At 36.9% G+C, this 22,958-nt stretch overlaps 1 long non-coding RNA gene across 4 annotated transcripts in view; it reads left to right on the top strand.

Moving 5' to 3' along the window:
- The first annotated feature begins 1,141 nt into the window (after positions 1-1,141).
- LOC113948238 overlaps positions 1,142-22,958 on the top strand; it is a 40,057-nt gene continuing 18,240 nt past the window's right edge. For 2 of the 4 annotated variants that reach the window (XR_003528057.1, XR_003528055.1), the window contains exons 1-2: positions 1,142-1,385; positions 5,368-5,503. This is a non-coding gene — a long non-coding RNA (uncharacterized LOC113948238). The remainder of the gene's footprint in view (positions 1,386-5,367; positions 5,504-22,958) is intronic. The other 2 variants (XR_003528059.1, XR_003528058.1) reach the window with 1 other exon arrangement.

Genomic DNA, 22,958 nt, shown 5'->3' with positions numbered 1-22,958 from the left:
AAAAAACCTCAAATTTTATTGGATTTTCACAGTGTATGTAAAATAATTATTGTTAATAAAAAAGAATGCATTTAGGTAAAAGATGATCAATTATGTTTAATTCTGCTCTTTTGTATAAAGTGAAGTACATTTCACAGAAGAAAATAATTTTAAATTGAGCCATCAAAATGTTCTGTTCCATTTCAAAAGGGAACATACTGACATTGAAATGTTCCACTTAAAGAAATTATAAAATACTCATTTATCCTAAAACACATTTGGCACAAGTCACTGTTTTCAAATTCTTTTGTAACTTTCCTAGACTTTCATTGTAGTCACAGACTACTTATTTTAAATGTAAAACTTATCTTTAATTTGAGTATTCTGGACACACAGTTTGTCCACCTAGAAAAAGGTTTTCTGTTTCTCTAGACTGTGTTTTGGCTCAGCACCTTTTTATTTCCTGACAGGCAAAAAAATCTGCATCCAGTCTGGATTCAGGTGTGGTATTTATTGTTCATTACAGAATAGCATTGCTAGGATTCATGATAGGGCAGAATTATGATTTGACTGTCCGTATTCCCACATCTTCCTCTCCCCTCTCTCCTAAGCTCGTTGTTAACTCTGAAACTCATGGACCTGCAACTACAAGTGAAGTCTTATTTATTGTGGAGGACACAATGGGACAACTAGTAGTTTGAGCAACCAGTACCTTCAATGATTCCTGCAATAACTCTTTTTCAAATATACATGTTTGGAACGTATTCATTCTTAGTTTCCTATTAAAGTATCTTTTTTTTTTTGGGGGGGGAGGAAGAAATGATACTTTTTAATTTTCAAATCAAAGTATCCTAAAAAAGAAATTATTATGACATATTAGTAAAGGTTTAAAATTATTGCTATAAAGACAGGAACTTAGTCATAGCCTGTCTAGAAACTGTTACACTTTACCTCTATAGTTTTCCTTGCTTCTTTCCCATCTGAATACAATACCATATTCTAAGTAATGACAGAGCATGTTGTTTTGATGCCTAGAACTTATTCCCTCCGTATCATTCCTTTCCTTTCCAAGTCCCTGTTCCAACTCCACCAGTCTTCATCTCACACTATGACTTCACAAACACAGTCCTTACAAATTCCTGTAGTTTCTTAAGGCTGCTGCATCTTGAAAGTCAGAAAGAAGATGGAGGTTAAATCAACTAGTGGTGACAGTGAATTCTTTTAGCCTGGAATCACTACCAGCTCCTGTTTCACATTGTAGTGCCATTGCTTCCTATGCCTCTCTCAACAACTCTTTTTTTTTTTTTTTTTCACCAACACTTCTCACAGCTTTCCTTTTAATACTCTGTTGTTAATGGCAGCCTGTACATGTCAGAAGTGCAGGGCAGGAGGGGGAAGATTCCACTGTAAGTCTGAGATATTTATTTTCGTAGAAGCAGAGAAAGCAAGATATATTGAAGTACATATATGATATATTTTCATCTAAGTTCTATTTTAGATATCCCCTTTTTTGCTACTTCTCTTGCCTTTTGTACAACCTGTAACATCTCTCTTCACAGGTAAAAATTGAAATATGACTGCTCTCTGCCTCCTTCTCTACTCCACTTCTGAATCGGTCTGTAGAGAAAACAGGGGGAAGAGGCAAAGGTCTTTTACATCAGTTGTATTTTTTCCTGCCTTAGTTTCCTCTCTGCTTTCAAAAGCCTAGAGAATGGGGTGCATTAAGCACAGCGTTGTCAGCCAGTCAAAGGAGGTGATTGTCCCATTCCACTCTGCTCTGGTGCGGCCTCACCTCAAGTACTGTGTGTAGTTTTGGGTCCCACAATAAAAAAAGACATTAAGCTATTAGAGACCATTCAAAGGAGGGCCATGAGGATGGTGAAGGGTCTGGAGGGGAAGCTGTATGAGGAGCAGCTGAGGTCACTTGGTTTGTTCAGTCTGGAGAAGAGGAGACTGAGAGGAGACTTCATGGTGGTCTTCAACATCCTCTTGAAGGGAAGCAGAGGGGAAGATACTGATCTCTGCAGCCTCATAACAAGTGACAGGTCTCAAGGAAATAGCATGAAGCTGAGTTGGAGGAGGTTTAGGTTGGATATCAGGAAAAGGTTTTACAGCCAGAGTGTGTTTGGACACTGGAACAGGCTCCCCAGGGAATTGGTCACAGCAGGATTTGGACAATGCTCTCAGACACAGACACTTAGTGTGATTCTTGGAGTGTCCTGTGCAGCATCAGCAACTGGACTTAATGTACCTGGTGGGTCCCTTTCAAGTCAGAATATTCCATGATTTTATGACTCCTGTTCAGAAGCCGAACAGGAAAATGGTCAGGAACAGGAAGGAAAATGTGAGTTCTGATTTTAATTCTAAAAGTAAAATTTTATTGATGAAAGATATATCTTTGGTTTTTAATTCAGTATGACCATCTCTTAAGAAAAGATAATTAATTTTTCAAATATTAACTCCATTTGTGATTCCTTCTCTCCCAGCTTTTCCCTCCTATGCTCTCTGTAATTGTTTTTGTCTGTCCCAGTGCAAAAAAATAGATAAAAGAATCAAGGATAGGAATACAGTTTGACAACTCTTAAGTTCACATTGGGAAACAGAAATAGCAAATTTCATTTTGCATGGTGATGAAACACGTTGTCAGAGATTCTTCGTTCTCATAGATTGACAAAAAGCAGATAGGAGCAGTCCATGATGAGGTGACTTTAAGTATTTCTAAGGAATACAGGAGCTTGTATGAAGTTATGGTTGTTTTAAGCTTGTAGTAACAGAAATATGATCAAAAGTGAATCCTTATCTTTGTAAATCTACGTCATTCTACTGATATGGATGTGACATTATACTTGGCTGCAGCAATTGTAATACTTCTCCAGTCTGAAGTGCCGTGAGTCCATTGAAAATTACGTCGATGAGGGAATAAGCCAACATAAAGCCAGTACCTTATCTTGAGATTTTTTTTTATTCATTTGTTTACTTGGAGGTTTGCTGTTTTTTTCCATTTCAAGGCTATCATATTCCTTTACTGATAGAGCCTTACCCAACTACTGAACAAAAAGAAAAACAGTATTAGCCACTGCAACAAAATTACAGGCTACAATGAAGAAATATTGCATTGCAGATAACATAAATTATAAGTGCTGTTAATTCTGTGTGACATTCACTCAGTGCTATGATAAACAGCGAACAACTCTACATCTGCCAGAATTGGTGTGCTCTCAATTGCATAAGAACTTTCATATCCACTTCCAAATGTTTTAGATCAGTTGCAGCGTTTGAAATGATGCTACATAAAATGTGTGCCATCAGGCTAATGTACCTAGTCTTTTGACAGAAGTGATAGAATAGCAGTTCAAATTGAATATTCAGACTATGTTTCTGCACAGTAGTTATAGCCTTGAAAATATTTCTGTGTGAATAATGCCCCGTATGGCCATGAGAGTTGTTTCTAATTCCTTCACATCATTTTTACTCTTACAGTACAGTAATTGTATAGTCTACCTCTTAAAAAACTGCTCAAATGCATTATTACAATATAAATGTATTCTTGTTAATTTTTTTCTGTAGAAAGCTGAGGACATGTTTGTTTTTTTTTTTTTTAAAAATTCTTGGCTATCTCTTAAAGTTATAAGAATATAATTGCTAACATGTCAAAATAAGTGTGAAAAATAGATTTAGTGTCATGCACTTTGGCCTTTCAGTTGGTCATGAACCATTGGTGTGATTAAGACAGGTGTATGTGAGTAATAAGTCAGAGAAGTTCAAAGATTTACACATAGCCTTTTATGAGCTGATTTAAAGCAGGTGAAGATTCAGTTCAGCATATGAAATCACAAACTGCGAGGTATGTTTCTCATGTATTCTTATACCTTCACTCTTCTTTGAAACGTGAGCTGTCAGGATTTGCATGTGCACAGTCATCATTTGTCTAATGATAGGTCATCAAAGAATATATATGTAAAAATAAAGCAAATATGGGGTAAAATAGTTAAGACAGCATTAGCACGATTTTATTTTAGATAGTGAAAAATAGGAACAAAACTAAAGCCAAATTCCCTCCCTCCCACTTCTTCCCGGTATCAACTTCACTCCTGACTCATTTACCTCCTCCCTTTCCCCTGAGCAGTGTAGGGGAAACTGGGAATGGAGGTCATGGTCAATTCATCACACATTTTTTTTGCTCCTTCTTCCTCTTCACACTCTTTCTCTACTCCAGTGTGACATCCCAACCCATAGGAGGCGGTCTTCCACGAACTTCTGCACCATGAGTCCCTCCCACGGGCTGCAGTTCTTCACGAACTGCTCTAGCATGGGTTCTTTCAATGTGGTAGAGTCCTTCAGGAATGCACTGGGTCTCCAAAGGGTTCCCAGGTCCTGTAAGGGCACCTGCTCTGTTTTTTCCATGGAGTCACAGTGTCCTTTGGGCACGTGCACCTGCTCCAGCATGTGGTCTTCCATGGGCTGGAAGTGGATATCTGCTCCACCATGGACCTCCATGGATGACAGCTGAACACCCTACTTCACCATAGTCTGCTCCATGGGCTGCAGGGTAATATCTGCTCCAACTCCTGTAGCACCTCTTCTCTATTCTTCTTCCCTGACTTTGGTGTCTGCAGGACCATTTCTCTCAAATTTTCCCACTGCTTTCCCCTGTTTTTTTACCCTTTCCAGATATGTTATCACAGAGGCATTACCAACATTATTGATGGGCTCATCTTTTGCCAGCAGTAAGGCTGTATTGGAGCCAGAGGGAATTTGTTATCTGACACGGGGGCAGCTTCTGATGTCTTCTCACAAAAGCCCCTCTAATAACGTCTGCACTAGCAAAAACCTTACCATGGAAATTATGTAAGATAAGCAAAAATAATTTCCTACACCAAAGTCAAAATAAGATCATCACAACAACAAAGATGGACAAGTTACACACTTTTCACCCCTTGTCTGTTCATCATAATCACAAAGAAAAAAAAAAGTCCTCACAACTATTCTACTCTCTGGGAGCGTTCAATTCACGTTTTGTCTCTTACCTCTCCCAATTACTGTCCTTGTCTCAAATTTTCAGCTGCTCCACCTTGGTCAAGGACTGTGATGGGCTGACCTTGAATGGCTACCAGGTGCCCAAGAAGCCACTATAGGGCTCTCCTTCTGAGCAGGACAGGGAAGAAAATAAAATGAAAATCTTGTGCATCAAAATAAAGTCAGGTTAATGAAGAAGAGCAAAGGTCACACATGGAAGCAAAGGAAAACAAAAAAAAATTATTCTCTACTTCCCAAGAGCAGGTGATGTCCAGTCACTTCCTGGGAAATAGGGCCTCAGTATTTGTAGCAGTTACTTCTGAATATGAACACCTTAATAACAAATACCTCTCTCCTCCTCCTTTCTCTTAGCTTTTGTTGCTGAAAACAACATTGTATGACATGGAATAACCTTTTGATCAGTTTGGATCAGCAATCCTGGATAAGTCTCCTACCAAGGTCTTGCTCACAACCAGCCCACGAGCCTTTGGAGCAGCAGTGAGGAGTGGTAGGAGAGACAATCTTGTTACTATATGAGCACTGCTCAGGAATAACCGAAACAGACGTGTGATATCAATACCATCCTGGCTAAAAAGCACAGCACTATAAGCATTGCTGTGGAGAAAGTTAATTCCATCCCATGCCAGTCACACCCTATACATGAGCATTCCGATTATAGTGAAAAGAACTTTTTATTTAAACTCTTATCTTTTAATTTAGATGACACATAATTGTGAAAGAGAGTTAAAGTTGGGCTGAAAGAAGATAAGAAGAAAATTAGCTATTCATTTACCGTTGTGGCATTTGACAAGGAGAGTGGAATCCTCTGTATTTCTAGGAATCCTTATGTATTGTATTGTATAGGACACTGAAAAAAATACACATAAAATATAAAATAAAACCACCAGAGTTTTCTGTGGGTCTTGTGCCAAGAATGGCTAGATACACCTTTACCAAGTTTTCAAAAGAATAAGTGGACCTCATAGAAAACACTTAATATCTTAAAATACATGTTAAAGTTATTTAAAATGTTTAAATTGTGTGAGAGGGAGTACATTTTTATCAAATCTACTTCTAACAAAATATTCCCCCATTATGTTTATATTTCTAATACAAAACCCCTTGCAGTTAGAACAAAAAGTTAATAATATAGAATAATGAAATCACAGGCTTTGATTTCTTGCTCTAGCAGACAAGACACTTCAGATTTTAGTCTGGTACATCTCAGTGGTAGTTCTGATATTGCAATCATCCTCTGTAATGAGCCTTTTTGCGTAAAGCGAATCAGTGACAGGTCCTCCCTCTGATTAATGTTTGAAATACTGATTAAGTACGAGGTATTGGATTTTTGAAAGCACCTAGAAGTCTTCTAGAGATACCTAGCCATTTGTAGGGTAATAATCTAATCATTCATTCATTTCATCTTCCTAATAATATTGCATGTTTGTTCCCTAATTCCTGCTCTTGGAATTTTGAAGAGTCTGTATAGAGATCCTCCAAATACATGCTGCAGTTTTCTTTCAGAGTCTCTACCATCTCCAAAGACATCAACCAGTCATAAAAGATTTCTTCACTGTCTCTTTTTTCAATATCTTTATTTCCAGGAATGTATCTTGTCATACTGAGTAAGTGTCTTTCATTTCTGAAAGTTTCTCTTCTTCCACTATATATTCAGTGTCCATGTAATAACTGAGCCTCTTCTCCATCTGATATGATATTCATATCATATCAGAGCAAAAATTGACATTAGACTTTCATGGAATCATGGAAAAAGTATTAATCAGTAACCTTATTTACTATAAGGTTATTAATTATAAATGTTGGGTTACTCATGTCTCCTTCCTGCCTACCCTCAATTATGTCTCTGCACAAATTCATGACCATTTTGCAATTTATTTCTTGGTTCCTTTTGATTTATCACTATTATTCTCTTTGTAACAGTCATAGGATCCACGGCAGTATTTTTATCTGAGAATTTTTTCTGGTAACACAATGGTAACATAATGGTGTATGTTAAAGAATTTTTCATTGCTAGTTTTATGAGGAACATTACTGGGTATGTGGTGCAGGCCTGACTGCAGATTCATAGTCAAGTTTCCAGCAAACCATCATCTCTTATTTTCTTTTAGTCTTTATCTTCTCCAAATTTTCTCTTTAAATTGAATACCAGTGCTTCAAATAAAGATGCAATATCATTCAGAACTTTTTCTCCCTAGTGTAATAAGCAATTCTTTCTAATCTGTGGGTTTGTATTTTTCTGTCTTAGATAATGTTTTCACTATCTCTCAATTTAGAAACAGACAAACAAACAAACACCTCTTTGTTTTCTTAATTTATTTTCCTAAAAACCAAGATGCTAAATAATCCTAAATAAAATATATATTCTTTTACTATCCTAACAGATGAATCTTTTAGTTAAATACATTTACATTAATGTTTTCTTTACAACCATTTATATTTTGAGTTCCTTCGACAGCACAATATGCAAATCAAACCTCTTGTCCTTTAGTATATTTTTTTCAAACCTTCATTCCACAATTTTGTACTTATATTAAAAATGGTACACAGTATTTGAAATTATGCTTAATTTAGAAAAGCTATAGAAAAGTAGGGAGCTTTACCCTATCATAGCATCCAGTAAAGCAAGCCATTTACATTCAGGTTGACTGGAAATGTAAAGGATATTCTTCCTTTTTCAAATTTAAAATCTTTTATTTTTCCTTTTTAAAATAATAGATCAAAATAGTCTATATCACATAAATCATATGCAATACTGATTTTGTAGCAATGAACTTTCAAATCTAATTCAAAATGTACAGGTCATATAAATTTAGATCTAACTTGTTTTATAGTAGCTTTATATATATAAATATGTGTTTTCTAATTAACATTTTCTTAGGATGAAAAGATACCAGGAAATTTTCGTGTGTGTTTGAACACTGTTAAGGAAGAGTTTTAACATTAATTTTATCTTCCTATGATTTTTAAAGCAGACAAATTGTTAACACTTTCAACACTAATACTGGTCGAGAGTTTAGTTCAAGAAACAGTTTAGGTGAAAAACCAGGTTTTATATTTTGGTTTTGTTAATATCTGCTCTAGTCTTTTCCTTTCAGTTGAATAAATTCAGTAATGCTTTTCAAATCCAAAAGAAAGGATATAAAGAATTTAAGTAATTACAATACTTACAATTTTTCATGACATTCAGGCATTGAACCCCTCATTGTCAAACAGTAGACAATAACATGAGAAATGCCTGAGGAAAATATTCCTTGAAGGTGGCCTAAAGCTCTACTCTAACTGAATGCCTGAGCTGCAGAAAATACTATATTGGTTTTTCAGCATTAATGTACTTCACATTTTCATATTGTGTAACATTGTGTGACAGAAAGAAACAAGTTTTTACTATAAAATCCCTTCCCAAATAATTTCAAATCATTGCACATTACTTTATAGCTCAAATCATCTGCGGTGATGTGTAATGCTGAAATACAACAAATTAAACTAAAATGAAACATAGCATGACAAATGTTAGCTAGTTTCGCATTTGTAAGACAGCCTAGGCTTCCAGTTGCTGAAATTACCAGTGAGGCACATTCAGCAGACTTGGATTGTTCCTTTAATCAAAGTGACTCTGTCTTCAAAGTACCTGTTTCTTTTTTTTGAACTACAGGAGGTGAGTATCTAAGTGCTATTTTGCAAATTAAAAACAGTGACCTGACTTAATTCCCTCCTTTCTTGGAAGACTGATTAAAACAAAGAAAGCTGAAATGATGCTATAAAACAAGAACAACTCAAAGTTTAATTTCCCTAAAAATCATTACAATTGTTGAGAGGGTGTCTATCAGTCTATAAATGTTCCCTGGGAAATATGGTAGTGAATCCATTACCATGTGAATGAAAAACACCAGAAGGACTAGCAGGAAGCACTTTACCTCAGAGAGTAAAGGATCTGCAGATTGGCTTAAGATTTACGCATTATTTGAAAATAAGAATAATCCTAAACCAGCTCACATATTTAGTAATGATGAGGAGAGTCTGAGGACACCTATACAGGATAGGAACAGACTGACTCTACCAGAAGATTAATTGTCTTGGGTTGGAGATCCTTTCCTCCTTGACAAATTTCCCAACAAAGAAAGTGTGTGGATCATAAATTATGTGGGTCATAAAACCTCACTGTAATTTTAGGTGACGCTGTGTTAAGGAAACTTCTTTGACCATACAGGAGCCACTCTGGCAGTCACACTCCCACCACCAGAGACCTTTACTACTGAGACCGAGACCCCTTCGCAGCAGGCGGTTCCAGTGAGCCAACAGGTGCCCCACCTGACTCCCTACACTCCCCACACTCACAGAGCCAGACCAGGTTTCCTCACCAGCTTCACCCCAGGTTTCCCATGACAGAGTCTCAGACGTCTTGTTCTGTAAAGCAATTTATTTATGGTACAGTGACACAGAAACAGTTTGAGCTGATGCCTCTGAGGAGGGGCCTTGAACAAAGGCCTTTCTGTGCTTTTATACCCTCACAGTCTGTGTGCATGAAAATCTGTTGTCTTCTAGCTGAGTCCTCGGCTCCTGCTGTGTCTTTGGGTGTTCAGTCGCCTGGCTGGTGCCACAGGTCTCTTTGTTCTGCAAAGAGTCGGTGCCAGCTCCCGGCCTCTTGTCTCAGGCTCCTAACAACCAGAGCTCAACCTGCAGCTCACACTGGAGCTGCACACCGAGCTACTGGCACTAAAGATATTCCTCAGTAATTGCAAAATACTCAGTTGAATAATTAGGAAACAACATTACCAAAGGTAGAAGGGACCTCTGACTCCCATCTATTTCAGAGTAAAACCGCTTGTAACTAACAGTTAATAACAGTATCTCACTACTGTGAGAGGATAAAGAGGGAAAGACACTGTCTTCATCAGTGTCAGGTAGAGACCAGTTTACTTTTGAACCAAAGGAGAAGAGGTTTGTCCTTTGTATAATCAAAGAGTCTTACCAAATTCAAGATTAGCTATTTCTGATTAAACATCAAATTTCTTTCCAAGGTAATGAAAACATATTTTTTTATTCAATTTCTATAGGGAGAAATTGAGAAATTATTTAGTTGAACACAACAGACTGGTTTAGAAACAGATTACTAATGTGACTTAATGAAACACATGATAACAACAAGATACAGCACAAAGTAGTCACAGTAATGTGAAAAATTATACCACTGCAGATCCAATCTTGTTCCATATTTCTAAACAGTAAAAGAATAGGTAGACTAAGTTGGTCAGAATACTAGTTTATCCAGGATAATTCAACGTGCCTTTTCAGAGGAAAATATATATAATTATTTAATCTCAAAGGAAAATCGTTTCCTTTTTTTCCATCTCATGCAGTAATTCTGGAAAATTACCTATTCATAGTCCTGCAAGAGGCTTAGCCCAGAGCCCCTTGCTGCTCTGGGGCAGGGTATTTTTGTCTCAAGCAGACAACCTTCATCTCTTGCTAAACAGGTGAAATAACAAGACTGGCTGTGTTAATGTGGACAAGTTACAGCTATAAACTATCTAGTATTAAAGGATAAATTTAATTTTGAAATTTATCTGTTTGGTCACTTGACTTTAGTCCACTTCGGGTTTCCTACCGTCTGTTACCATTGGGCTGTTGATTCAATGGTTCAATCTAGTAGTATGATCTCTGTGTGCCTACAGCAGTTTACATAGTTGGTGGAACTTTCCAGTTCCCCAGAGTACTATCAATAATATTGCAACATTTTCAGCAGATTTTATCAGTATTCTTAGAACAAAACATCTGACTTGGCAATATATCTCTTCCCTGCACATGGATGTTGATATCAACTATGCTACCATCTGAAGCTACTTTGAATAGTCTAGTTTTTCCTCTTCTAAACAATTTCCCTTTTGAAAAAGAAAAGAACAAGAACAAGAAACAAGATGATAACACTTTTTGTGTGCTTCATGGTTTTGAAACTGACACACTAGAAGGGTTTTTAAAATTCACGGTAATTAGAACTTTTCATTCAAAGTACAGGCCAGTGAGAGCTGAATCAAAACGCAGTTTAACATCTGGAAGAAAAAAAACAAATTAAAAAAAACACATAAAAAGAAACATCAGTCACCAATTGCAAATAACACTTCAAAACAATAAAATATTCAGTTACAAGAAATTTACAGTCTCTCAGATGAGAGGAAGGAGCTTGCATGAACTGCTCTATTAAGGAAACAAGAGAAAGTGTTCCAGTTCAGAAGGGAAGATTCTTATCACATATAAATAGATTTTTCTTAAATTGGGGAAATTAATCACAAGCATAAATTTGCAGGGGAGGTTACTTATCAAAAAAACCTGAAAAACCTTGAAAAACCTGATTTTTTGCTTGTATTTATTATTTCTTGACATTTTAACTTAAATTAAACAGTAATTTTGTGGAAGTTTTTATCTTTCTCCATTATTACTGATGGAATTTAAAGTTTTAGCTTAGGTATGTCACAGAAATGAAGACAGAGTGAGTTTTCCATCTCATATGTACAAAAAGTAGAATTTAATTCAAATCTGTAGAAATAAGTATATATTTATGTCTCTGTTTATATTCGTGTGTAAATGAGTATTTGTATATATATAAAATGTTAGGAGCAGTAGTTGAATGATTCATAAACTAGAAAAGAAAATGCTAAAAATATAGTCAAAGTTCAATAAACTTTGGACAGTATGAACTGGTACATTTCAGACAAAAAGTAACATTACAAAAATTAAAGAGCTGGAATAAAAGAAAATAAAATCCACCAGACTAATATTCTCAAATCTGCTAATGGAAATATTGATGGACATAGAAGGAAATGGGAGCAGGCAAAAAGCTCTTTCAAATCTACTAAGTGAAAATGTAAATCAGTGAAGCCAGAAGAAGTGATAATATTTTTTACACTTATATTTACATTTCAAAGAAAATATTAATATTGTTCTTTAAGACATGAATGAATGAATTTACTCATCTTTTATTTTTGAGGATAAATATCAGCAGCAGCTATTACACTTTTAAGAGTTATAAGCATTTTGGATGTCTTACTAAGATTTTAAAAATTAGGCCTTGGATTCATTGTGGCAAGCAGGTTTTGCTCATTTCAATTCTGTTAAGTTCCCACATAATTTAAAAGAATACTGAAATGATCATATCTACTTACGTGACATGATCTGTTAACCTTGTTTGGTTGAGCCTGAGGGGTAACTGGATGTCTATCTCATTTTCTCAGAAGTGAGATTTGGCTGTAGTTCAGTCCAACCATAAATATGATGTCACCTACCTTAAGGTTATTTCTATTTATGCTTTTACTCACAGCCTTTAGGCTTATTCTGGCAGCAAGAGATCTTTGACTAACCCCATTTTACGAGGGAACCTTCTCTGGGCATAAACCCAAAACATACACCATTACAGTAGCTCTATAGGGAATCCTTAGGAACTTAATGAATCAGCTTTATGACTTCTTTGCACTGAACCGTTACAAATTTGCTGCGGAGTATCAGTGAATCTGGTCCAAGAATTAATGTTGTTGACTGACTTAGAATGATTATTGCAGAGTTAATCTTTAATCCAGAATTGAAGAAAGCAGGTTTTTAACTAGAATTAGATCCAAATGAGTAAATTAAAATATGCAAACACTCATTCAAACTGTAAAACAAAATTATGTAGAATTTGTATGAAACTTCTGTGATTATAGGCATAAAAATAATCTTTTTTAGGGGTTCATGCTGCTACCTTTGTATTAGAAGTGGAATTTGTAAATTTTTTGAGTGTCTTTACCTCCTCTACCTTCAGTGAGAAATGAAGTTACTTAGTGCATCACAAGTATGGGACTTTTTGCTATTCTGTAATGTTATTAAAGTTTTTGACAGTTTAAAATATTTATTTAAGTTATAAAACTTTTAACTAGTTAAATTTGTTGAATTTAACTTCGAATGCAAAGAACTCTGTTGTAGTTTACTCCAGCATAAATATTTTTTCTCCTCTAATCTACATTAATAAGACTATTACTTCCTTGATTTTTTTATTTTAGCGACAGAAAAGGATTAAAAAAAAAAAGGCTAATTCCTTTCCTTACTGAGCTGAAGATTCCTTAACATTTGTACTCAAAGACAATATTTCTGAAAGTGTACTGTATTAGCTGTTTATTAGTTTTCCCGACAGCTTGGCAATAGGGCCTCGTAATGTGGCATCAATACATTATGTGAGCTTTTTGTGCAGAGGGCCATTCTTATTTGCAAGGCACATCATATTATGAGAGATGGCCCCTACAAAATTATAGATGGACGTTTCTAAGAGGAAGCATAATGTTCAAGTGTTGCTGAAAGAGATGGGGAGAGTTACCATTATTTTTTTCCAATGTAACATCTTTTGTTTGAATACATTTTGTGAGGTGTGTACTCTTTTGTGAAAATCTGTCACTTTAATTAAAAAAAAAAGTTTGTTTTCATCTTCTAATTTTTAAAATTCTTTAATAAATGAATACATTCACTAGAAAGAAAACACTTTAATACGTAGAAATCGTATTACCTTTGACTTTAAAATAGTAAGGAAAGTAATTGTTTTTTGAAGTAGACCTTTTAGCTTTCTGATTCTTCTTTTCAACATACTATAATATGTTGCTAAATACTTTCACTCAAAAGTCAAATAGTTCATCCTTTGTAGTTCTTATCCTTTGTAGGAGTCAAATCCCGTTTTGTATTTGAGTTAAAGCCAGATTGTTAAAATACTTCACAGTATTTTGGACAAAAGGGAGAGAGCCTTATGCAAGAATTTATACTAATAGCTCTGTTGAAATAATAAATATAACACTGAAAACTAGGGGAAATCAGGGGAGGGAAGAGGAGGGTGAGGGGAAGGGAGGGAATACTGTATCATAGAATCACAAAATCGTAGAACGGTTTGGGTTGGAAGGGACTTTTAAAGGTCATCTAGTCTAACTCCCTTGCAGTAAGCAGGGACATCTTCAACTCAATCAGGGACATCCTCAACTCAATCAGGTTTGCTCAGAGCCCCTCCAACCTGACCTTGAAAGTTTCCAGGGATAGTGCATTCACCATTTCTCTGGGCAACCTGTTTCAGTGTTTCATCACTCTCATCATAAAATATTTCTTCCTTATATCTAGTCTAAATCTACTCTATTTCAGTTTAAAAAAATTACTCCTTATCCTATGGTAACAGGCCCTGTTAAGAAGTCTGTCTCCATCTTTCTTATAGACCCCTTTAATACTGAAAGGCTGCAATGAGGTCTCTCACTACTGATTTAAGAGTCAGATAGAAACTGAGGTGGACTTTTTAGACCTGCCATAGGGTACCATCTGTATTTGTGGTAGAGTTGTTTTGTGGAAGATTGCTTTCCAGACAGTTGCAAAAGAAACCTCTGTGTTCCTATTGCAATAATTTAATTTCTGCAAGCTGCTGATATTGCTTTGGGATAACCTGAAGTTCTTTCATGAAAAATTTGCCAATGTGACCTGGTCTTAATAGTAGCTGTTTGTGGCACTGTTCTGACTTGGTCAAGAGTTTTGGTGATCCATAAAGAGCTTACTGGAATGTGTCACAGGGGAAAACCGTTTGTTGCACATGGTTTAAATCAAATCAGGCATTAAAATAGTTTATTGATTTATTGATGACACTCAACTGTTGAACAGTAAACCATACATTCAAGATCAATGTCAGCCATAAACTAGGTACTGGGCACTTAAGAAATGTCAGTATACTCCTATACATTTCTAAGCACTTTTTTATAACTAATACCAAAGCATTCTAATTCCCACATATATCTACAGTTTTGTGTACACACACACTCCACAGGGCATGTGGATGCACATCCCTCTTCCTGTGAGTGGGGGATACTTACTTATACTTTTTTTGGGAGAGATAGTGGTGATCTTGCTCTACATTCATCCAGTTGCCTACAACCTACTAATGCACATGCCTGCGAGACAGACTACAAGCCTAGTGGGAAAACAAAACAAAACAAAACACACAGTAAAAAAAAACAAACAAAAAGAACCCCGAAAAACCCCACCACAAAATAAAAAAAAAAACCCTCACAGTTTAAATAATGAGAATCTAACCCACATGCTATGGGATCTGACATACAAGAAGAGGTGAGGCTGTACCTGTGTCTACAGGATCTACATCTTCAGCCTTGCTACTGGATGAATCTGGAGGCATGGAGATGCAGCACAGAGAGTGCATATACACCATAAATATAGATATATACATGGCCAGCCACACAGATCACAGACAGACACTCAGAGCACTCACAAGAACAAACAGCACCAATGAGGTCATTCTACTCCCTTCTCACTGAGATGGATAGATGTCCACCGGTAAGAATACATGTTTATGCACACACATGCATCCAGAACTCTCTGGAACTTCCCTGGTCCCCTGAAGGAAACAGCCCATGGTCCTGCTTTTAGACCTCTTGGCTCCCAGAGCACAACATCTACTTATAGGACAGTTTGGATTATTTTTGCTAATGATAACAGACAATCCACACCCACACCCTCTCCTTGTGCTGGCACCGTGGATGCATGGGCCTCTGACTTCATGTCCAACTCTGGTGGCTGGCACTTGATTTCACTTTGGTCACTCCAGTCTGTCACCCAGGTATAAGGTCCCATTAGCCAAGAGTTCCAACCCAGCTGCTGGCACCCAGATCTACACTCCTTTTTGTTGCTTGCACCACAGATATGTGAGCTCTCCAACGCATGGTCTGACTCCGGTTGTTTGCGCTTAGATCCCCATACATTTGTGCACACGCACAGTGTGTGTGTGTCCCTTACACAGGAAAAGTGTTAGGAAGTTAGTAAGAAGATTAGGATGGACTGTGCTGATCAGTCACAGAATATGGCCAAAAAAGCGCACAGATCAGCAGTTATTTACATGTGACTAGAACTTTTTATACCCTCTGTTCTCCCATAGTTGTTTCTCCCTAAATCAGCTAAATTCATCCCTTTCCCTGCCTTTGTTTCTTCCTTCGATGATGTCCTTTCCTCTGAGTTCTTAATTTGTCTTCCTACCTGTCAGGGTACACTTGTGCTTTTCAGGTCCTGTGGAGATGGAACTTTAAGAGTTGATTGTTGGTTGATATAGGAACCAATTATTTGGGTTCCTCCATCTGCCGTTGTCTATCTATGCTCCTCTGTGATTGTGGAGATGAAGTTTGATCACACAGCTTACCAAGGCTTAGATCAAGACACTGATAAGTAGGGTTCCCACGCAATGATGCCTATGTGAGAACAGTTTTTCTCATTTGGTATCGTATTCAGTGGGGCTCAATTCAGCTGTGTGAACACTGTCATCTGGTACTGTTGAAGTTGTTCTCTGCTCCTGGCTGACATCCAGCTGACACTCCAAAAGTATGCAAGTTCTCTCTGCATCTTGTGTTGTGCCTGCCAACACCATACAGATGTCTTGGACACCTTAACCCACTGCAGTATATTTAAGTTTGCTGAGTCATACACCTTGTCCTTGTCACCATAGTTATTCCATAGGCTCCTTTGCTGTATTGTATTTTGACTACAATGTGGCCAAGATTCAGAGTCCATGTGACTAATATGCAGCCACTGACATTTAGACAGTTTAATCTGAAAATAAATCCCTACCTAGGTTTCACTAGCGATCTTTAACTGCTCTGTAGTCAACAAAAGAGGTGGGGCAAAGGGAATGCTGCTTTTGTTCACAGGAGCAAAATAACTCGATAACAATATAACATGCTCATTATAGCAGAGAGGATAGAGAGATGAAAGTAAAAAGTTTGATAAAGTCTCATGGGACAAAGAGGATATATGGACTTGAGACAAGTTTGTGCTATTCTATACTTTGTACTATATCTCACAGGGGTGCAAAGTAGGAATTAAATGCTTTCACTCTGATTTTCAGTATAAAAAAGATAGTCTCTGTTTCTTCATTTTACTGACACTGGAAATATATAAGTGAATTATCAACATAACTATTCTGTTTAGTTTAAAATCTGCACATATTAACTTTCAAACAAGCTGTAACGTGGTTCATGATGCACGGTGTACTGTTTCTCTCTGTTTAGTTGAAACGATTAATCTTATGATAGAAAAGACAGATTCAGCAAATGAGGTTTTAACAAATCTGGCTTTTGCAGATCTGAGACCCTGAAGCACTTGCTTCCAGCTTGTCCCAGTGTGAAAGGCTGATCAAGCACTACAATGCACTGCTCAGATTACAGAATCACCCTGCCCTCTCTTCAGATCTTTCGGAAACTTTATGCCTCCAGAGTTTCCCCCTATGGGGACTTCAGGACAAAGGTCTTTAGGACCCAAGGGTCCTTCAGTCCTTGAGGACTGGATATTCTTCAGGGGACACTAATGGTTAATTCTGAGGATGAAGACAGTTTCAATTGCAACTTATCTATGAATGAGGATTATGAGAAAAAAAAATGTACATTTCTATCCTACTCTGCTCTCACATAAAAAATCAAACTGAGGTACAAGTTATTATTATTATATTATATTATTCTATTATTATTGCCTCAGCTTGCCAAACCAGCAATCTCAACAGATTTTTAAAGGATAAACAATACTATGCTGGAGCAGCAGATTTATGAATACGCAGGAGAAACAGGTGCAAGGGATGTAGCAGGAAAGAAAGATGCTGAGGCGATATTACATGAAACATTAGCACTGTCTTTCATGATGTATTTTAGCTTAAGTCCTTGCTGAAGGATAAACCAGATTTTTGTTTTACTTTTATGGATCTTCAAGAAAACTTTCAAGTAAAGTCCATCACACTGCTTCCTATGAAATTAAACACAATACAGACAACATAAATAACATCTTGGGTATTGTGGAGAAGTTCAAAAGATATGGAAAGCAAAAACCTTGTGATTTCTCAAGCAGAATTCTTCTCTTTGTTATTATTGTGGGTTTTTCTTAATTCAGAAATTTTATAAGCATAATATTTACCACACAGATTCCCCTCTCTCCTTCATTCAGAACTGATGAACTCAGTATCTATACCATAACCATAGCATACCATCTGTAAGACCCAGTCTCTTACTGTTGAACAGTACATTCTCAGTGCAGATGAACATTTTCAGTTTGTTTATAATAATTACAGAATATAACTGTAAATTGATACTTAATTTCTTCTCTGCTAGAAAAAAATACAATCCTGGCTTTGGAATAGTATCTAAGTAATCTCATCAGTGTCTGGTGGAAAGGGAAGCTGAAACCTACAGCAGAATCATTGTGTTTGATGAACAGTATGATCTTTACAAGACTGATGCAGAATATATCCTCTCTTATCAAGTCTGTCTCTACTGGAAGTAGCAAGCTCAAATCTACTTCACACAAGCTTAGAACTTATTTAACTCCACGTTTGAGTGTGTAAATCCATGGTGGTGCATTAAATATTCTATGAAGGGTTTTCCTTTGTAGCTAAAGCTAAAATATTAACTTTTATTATGAGTTGAACAGCTACTCAGCTCTCTGCCTTTTATTCTAGATTGAGTCTGAGAAGGTCATCTAGAGTGAATCTATTACATGAATTTCCTTTCAGATGATTCATAGAATCAGTATATGCTGAGTTGGAAGGGACCCCCAAGGATCATTGAGTCTATCTCAACCCTGCACAGGACCATCCCCAGGAGTCACACCATGTGCCTGAGAGTATTGTCCAAATACTTCCTGAACTCAGATGTGAGCCTGTTCCAGTGCCCAACCACCCCTATTTCCTGATACCTAACCTAAATCTCCCCTGACTCAGTTTCATGCCATTTCCTCAAGTCCTGTCACTGGTCACAAGAGTGAAGAGATCAATACCTGGCTCTTCGCTTCTCCTTGGAAGGATGTTGAAGACCACAATAAGGTCTCCCTGAGCCTCCTCTTCTCCAGGTTGAACAAGCCAAGTGACTTCACCCACTCCTTGTACAGATTCCCCTCCAGACCCCTCATCATCCTTGTGGTCCTCCTTTGGATGCTAATAGCTTAAATTCTTTTTTGTTTTGTGGTGCCTGAAACTGCACACAGTACTCAAGGTGAGGCCGCATCAGAGCAGAGTAGATTGACACAGTTCATTATGTCTGACCTCTACCATTTCATATATGTTTCCAGATCTCTGAATCTTCATATATGTACTTATGCAGGGTCTACCTCTGCATTAATTAGTTTAAAGTAATGTGGTATGTCCACATTGAGATTGTCACTGGAACTGTTCATTTATGTGGTTAAAATATTAGAATAGTTACTTAGGTAAAAAGGTCATGTGTCATTTAACACTTTCCAAAACATTCTGGTCTTGGCCCAAAACTTGGCATAATCCATCACCTATTTCCAATTGGTAAATATCGGCCTTAACTGGATGGGCTTGAGTAATTTAAAATCTGGAGCACAGGTAATTTCACATTAGTTGGACCAAGATCACAACTAAATAATTTTCCTGAAAGCATAAAGATAACCAATGTTCTGACTAAAATGACTATGATCTCCACACTGCTAAGCAGACAATTCAATATTTTTGGGGTAAAACTCTACCTCAAGTTAATTAAACTTAATACTATGTCTGCACAATGGAAATAAACCCATCTCCATTGTTCAGAGAGTGAGCTTTCTTCTGTACATCAATGTTTCTCATTATGGTTGCAATAGCAATTCTAAAAGTACTTAAAACTTTTATTAGAAACTTTGCTACTTTGGGACCTATACAAGCATCAGATTTATGGTAAGGCATAGGACAGCTTTTCAAAACAAGTCTGGTTTTATTACTCAACTGGAACGTTAAGTTTGATGGGTTGGAATTGAAAAACAAAAGATTTGATGTCCACATTGGCAATACTGTCTTCTGATGAGTTTGAGGCTTCATCTCTGTCTCATTTCTGAGCAGCCAAGTTTTTATCACTAATATCCTATTGAGACAAATCTTTGTTCTAAATTCTGTTCACGCTGTTTTTGTATGCTTCCTCAGTCAGGTATTCATTAAAACTTGATATATAGTCATTCATCTTTCATTGTACTGTTAAAGCAACTCCAATCCACCGTTAATATTTTTGTAGTTCCTTTGTGCCAATACAGACAGGTTCATTTGCATAATACCAGTCCTTTTTTCGAGGCATGGAATTATACCCTTAGCCATGAAAAATAACAATAAAATATAATTTAAAAATCAGATATAGAAAAATGAGATCTACTTAGCTCTTAATGAAAATAATGCAGAACCTCTTAATACCCTCTGCACTACCTATATCTCACTGATTTGTCACAGCATTATGTGCACAGCATGTTCAAATAGCAACTGAAAGCCCTGTTGATTGAATATCTGCCACTATATGTGGAAAGCAGGACTTTGCAAGATCTTTGAGGCTTTCAAATCTAGGCTGGTGTTTCAATATCTTCAAACTCCAGGTGGAGTGGGAACTCCCAAAAAAGTGCTTACTCTGTGTATCTTGTCTTCCCTAAACTGTCTTCTCCTCCTATGATTTTTCCTACTGATAGAAAACTTAATCTCTGAATTAGGACCTTCAACATTAAAAGGTAAGGTGGGTATAGTCTTGAGATGTACTGCTGTATGACTTAGAAGTTAGTATGATCCAACACTTTAGAAATTACTTCAGAAGTGATTTCCTTTAGGGTCTTTTGAGGACCATCCTGTAGTATGACAACTGTAATGTTTTAAAACCCATAAAAATACCATAGTCATAATGAATTCACAAGGCTACCAAAGCTAAATTCTTCTTCCTCCTTTACTGTTTAATCCCTCCTCTTTGTAAAAGAAAAAAAAAAATTCTCTTAAGAAATTAAACTTCAATAATAATGTAATTTTGCTAGTGCCCTTCACCTAAATATGAAGTTAAATGATTATAAAGTAATGAGTTATCATGAATGTCTATCCAAAGTACATGTCATTTCTTTTTGTTAATCTAGCTTGCTGTCAGTTTAGCCATTTATAATGTCAATAGTAAAAATTGGAATGCAATTTTATTAGTGAGTGAATTTGACAGTATCCCAGAATGGTTGAAGTTAGCAAGGAACCTCTACAGGTCGTCTGGTCCAGTCCCCTTGCTCAAACAGGGTCACTAAGAGTAAGTTGTCCAGGATAGAAAAAAAAACCCAATCATCTAACACTATCTCCAAGTACTGGGCCTCCACTACAACCCTGGAAAACCTATTGAAATGCTTGGTAACCCTCCAGTAAAAATAAAATAAACAAACAAAATAAATAAATTAACTAACTAAATAAATGAGTAATGAATAAACCATTAAAAAAAATACTCCTGTGTTTCCATTTGTTCCCATTGCCTCTGGTTCTGTCACTGGGAACTACTGAAAGAACCTGGTTCCAACTTCTTTGCACCCTCCCTTCAAGTATTTATGTACATTCATAATGCCTTCTTTTCTCCATGCTGTAAAATAGCAGCTCTCTCAGCCTTTCCTCATACAGAAGATGCTCCACTGCCTTTATCGTCTTCATGGTCCTTTCTTGGGCTCTCTTCAGTACGTCCATATCCCTCAGAGGAGCCCAGAACCCCAGGTGTAGCCTCAGCAGCGCTAAGTATAGAGGAAGATCATCTCCCTCAACATACCAGTAATACTTTGCTTACTATAGCTGAGGATACCGTTAGGCCTCTTTTGCAACAGGGGCATGTTACTGGTTCGTTATCCACTGGGACTTCCAAGTCATTTTCTGCCAAGCTTCCAACTAGATGGCCTTCATCATGTTTTAGTGCATGAAACTATTCCTCCACACATGCAGGACTTTGAGCTTCTGCTTGTTGAACTTTGTAAGATTACTATCAGCCCACTTCTCCAGCCTGCTCGGGTCCCTGTGGATGGAAGCATAACTCCTTGATGTATCAGCTACTCCACTCAGTTTGGTCTGCAAACTTTCTACCTCTTAATCCAGATCACTAATAAACAGGTTAAACAGGACTGGACTCAGTATTAGTGATTCACTCTGGGGTTAACCACTAGCACTGGCCTCCAAATAGATTTTGCGCTGCTGCTGTTGACCTTTGCAGAACCATTCCGATAGTTTTCAATCCATGTCATACTTCTCACTGTTTGCTTACTGTGCACTTTGATATTCCAACAAAGGGTAGCTGCTGAGGTTTTTAATACATCACTGCTAATATTAGCTTGCTTATCGGCATTTCTAGTTCTTTACTTCCTGCATCAGACTAATGCTGTAGTCCTGATACATTCTGTTTGACTGATTTTTAATATATTGATTCTAATGTATTGTCTTCTGATCACATTCATAAAAAAAGAGAAGATTTGAAAGCTTATTTCTCCATACCTGCTAAGAAAATAATCAACTTCATCTCAGTGCTTGAATGTTAACATTTTTGTCTACGCATGATACCTGGAATCCATATAGAAGGAAGAGTTGTAAAGCAGTTCTGCGGTCACACATACAGTGCGTATATTCCAAATGTTTTCAAGCTAGAGAATGTTGACACTGAAGTGAATGCTCTGTTCCGGGCAGAAAAAGCTTGCATGAAAACTTGTCCCCAAAGACTGGGACTGAATGAGAAAGATTATTACCATGTCTTCTATTTGGTTTCTTTGTTTTAAACTAAGATAGATAAAACATATAGAATAGTTTTATTATAGACCAAATGCACTTTTACCAAATTACTGAAGTCGTGTTAAAAAAATGCCCGGTAATACTACCATCTTGGCTAAATGTAACATGTAAGTACTTACACTTAAGGTCATTTTTGTTTTAGGTTTGACAGTTTCATCTATGAGTCCACTGAGGTTATACCTCCTCTGTGAAATAAAAAACAGGACCAGGGACTTCCTGTGGGAGCGATAACATGTCATATCCCAGCAAAAAAGTTGCAGTTTGGGAGAATTCTCAACTCTAAGGGATTCCAGCTCTTACATCCCCAAAAGTTACTCTGCCTTGTGCCCTAGGACTACTCAGCACACTGAGTGTATCCAGACAAGGATGCAGGACTATC

The sequence above is a fragment of the Corapipo altera genome, unplaced genomic scaffold, assembly GCF_003945725.1.
Source record: "Corapipo altera isolate COAL_440 unplaced genomic scaffold, ASM394572v1 0, whole genome shotgun sequence".
NCBI lineage: Eukaryota > Metazoa > Chordata > Aves > Passeriformes > Pipridae > Corapipo > Corapipo altera.
This window is presented reverse-complemented; position numbering and strand designations above follow the sequence as displayed.